The sequence below is a fragment of the Aotus nancymaae genome, unplaced genomic scaffold, assembly GCF_030222135.1.
Source record: "Aotus nancymaae isolate 86718 unplaced genomic scaffold, 86718_ANA_hifiasm-v0.15.2.pri h1tg000033l, whole genome shotgun sequence".
In the NCBI taxonomy this organism is placed as follows: Eukaryota; Metazoa; Chordata; class Mammalia; order Primates; family Aotidae; genus Aotus; species Aotus nancymaae.
Window position 1 is genome coordinate 61,382,938 of NW_026988447.1, and position 2,940 is coordinate 61,385,877.

Below are 2,940 nucleotides of genomic sequence, written 5' to 3' on the forward strand. Positions count from 1 at the left end.
TCCACACACCACACTTCTTGCAGCTATCAAGTCACTTGATATTGGCCGGGTACCATTTTATCCCTAAAACTTTGTTGACATCAAAACATGATAGTTGACCAGTGTTATATCCATAAAATATTTACATAGCACAGCATATTAAAATTTAGAACTTGGCAATTAGACCACATAAAAAGAGGCCAAGACCCCCATCTTACATGTTTGGAATCAGGTATTCACTGGTCCCTATCTGGCAACTGTACACTGGTTCAAAGGGCAGCAGAGGCAACAGGCAGTTACTTCAGAGGACATGGAACACTATGATCTGGAAGAACATTATGATGTTACTCAGTGTCATGTGCCACACACCTTTCTCCAAGGTGGTCTCATAACTCTAGAATGGCAGGTCCAGCTGATACAAAGTGAAGACAGACAACACAGCATTTACTCTGTGGAGATATCCTACTCATACTATGCACGTGCTGTGATTTTGAACGTAACTCATCCCAAAATCTTGTCATGATTGTCCTGGCTTTTTAGGTTAGGTGATCCATCAATCTTGCACTCAATTGCTACTTCTTTCTCAGCACTGTTAGGAGCCAAGGTGACTTGAACAGCAACTGATGGCTGTAGACAGCCCACATGCAGTTTTTCCCCATAACATGGGAAATATTTTAAGTCTATAATTCCACTATGAGGATAAGTTGTTATATTTGTTTGATCTTCATTCTTCAAAACACAATCTATCCTTGGCACTCCTTCGGGCTTTAATCCAATTATTCTGTTCATTTTCACAAGAATACAAGGTTTTCCTTTAGAATAGCCAAAACCAGGATCACTCATACCACTGCATACTTGAAGTAACAAAAGAGGAAACTGACATGCAACATAAACTAGACCCTTCTGTTCAAAAAGTGCTCCATCAGGACAGGTTGTGAGAAACTTCTTAACGTCTGCAATGTACCCTGCATAGGAAGTTGGGTCAGACATACTAAATGTGTATTCCAATGCAGTTACTGGTTTTGGAAAACCCTAAGTCCTGGGCTAGGAATCTGGTCACGATATTTTGGAACCTCATCGTTGAGAGTCTGAAGCATAACCCACATCGTGAATGAGAAGAATACAGCCAGGAACCCATAAAAAACTAGGTAGAAGAGCAAGATCAAACCCCAGCTCTTGGTGGTGAACCCCAGGAACTAACTCTCCGGTGGTTGGGTTGTAGATGAAGAGCTTCCACTGGCCAGGCTCTGGTTGAGGGGCTTCTTCTCTTTCTTCGTCATGGTGTGTGCACGCATGGCGAGGGGAGAAGCAGCCGTGAGGATGTAACTGAACTTCTTTTCTTTTCCATAAGTGAAGAAGTCAGCAAAAAGTTGCTGTAATTATAGGAGTTAATTTTTAAGTATAGCCTCTGGAACTTGGGAAGTAACACCTTGTAGGATTCAAATTTTCACAATCAGACATATCATGGTCCAATCATCTTTTATCATCTGACACTTATTACTACGTATTCTTTTTTATAAAATTTTTGTACTTTAAGTTCTGGGGTACATGTGCAGATCTTGCAGGATTGTTACACAGGTATACACATGCCATAGTGGTTTGTTGTATTACTATGTATTCTGACTGCTGGACTGGAGTTGCATTGTGGATTCAAGAAACTAGAGTATTATCAAATGGGCCATAAAATATTTATGTAGTTCTCTTTCATCTTATCTGAATAAGTGACATGGATAAATTTAAGAAGATTAGAGGGTAAGATCAATTTACATCTATGTACTATAGAGATACTCTTCTTCAAGGGTACTGGTCACACTGTCACACAATAATAGAACAGCTTTTTATTTAATGGGCTGCATTATATTACCTGACCTCAAGTTATACTAAAAGCCTATAGTAAAATATCATGGTACTGGTATTAAAGTAGACACATAGATACATAAAACAAATGAGGATACCCTCCAAATAAAGCCACATATCTACAGCCAAATGATCTTTGGCAAAGTAAAACACACACACACGCGCGCACACACACACACACACACGGAAAAAGACACACTTTTCCTGGACCTCTATCTTTTACCATAAAATGAACTCAAGATGGATTAAAGACTTAAGTGTAAGCCCTGAAACTGTAAAAATCCTAGAAGAAAACTGAGGAAAAACTCTTCTAAACATTGGTCTAGGAAAAGAATTTATGACCAAGTCTTCAAAAATAAACACAATATAAACAAAAATAGACACGAGACTTAGTAAACCACAAAGCTTCTGTTCAGTGAAAGAAACAGAGTTAGAAGACAACATACAGAATGGGAAATATATTTGCAAACTATGCATCCGACAAAGGGTTAATATTCAGAAGCTATAAGAAACAAAAAACTCAAAAAACCCCATTAAAAAGTGGAAAAATGATATGAACAGACATTTTTCAAAAGAAGATGTACAAGTGACCAACAAACATGAAAATATGCTCAACATCAGCAATCAGAGAAATGCAAATTAAAACCACAATGAGATGTCATCTTACAACAGTCAAAATGGGTATAATTAAGAAGTCAAAAAATAACAAATGGCAAAAATGTGGAGAAAAAACACTCATACTCTGTGAGACTGTAAATCAGTACAACCTCTATCAAAAAAACAACATGCAGAGCAGCAGCTGCATGAAGTGTGAAGCTTTCTAAAAGAACTAAAACTAGAACTAACTTTCCATCCAGTTGTCCCACTACTGGGTATCAACTCCCTCAAAAAAAGAAATCATTTAGCCAGGCCAGTCAGGGTGGTTCATACCTGTAATCTCAGCACTTTGGGAGTCTGAGGCAGGTGGATCACCTGAGTTCAAGAGTTTGAGACCAGCCTGGTCAACATGGTGAAACACGTTCTTTACTAAAATTACCAGAATATTAGCCAGGGGTGGTGGCTGGCACCTGTAATCCCAGCACTCGTGTGGCTGAGGCAGGAGAA

At 38.8% G+C, this 2,940-nt stretch overlaps 1 pseudogene; it reads right to left on the bottom strand.

Moving 5' to 3' along the window:
- Positions 1–450: 450 nt before the first annotated feature.
- LOC105706258 (sodium/potassium-transporting ATPase subunit beta-3-like) lies at positions 451–1,259 on the bottom strand (annotated as a pseudogene).
- Positions 1,260–2,940: the final 1,681 nt, after the last annotated feature.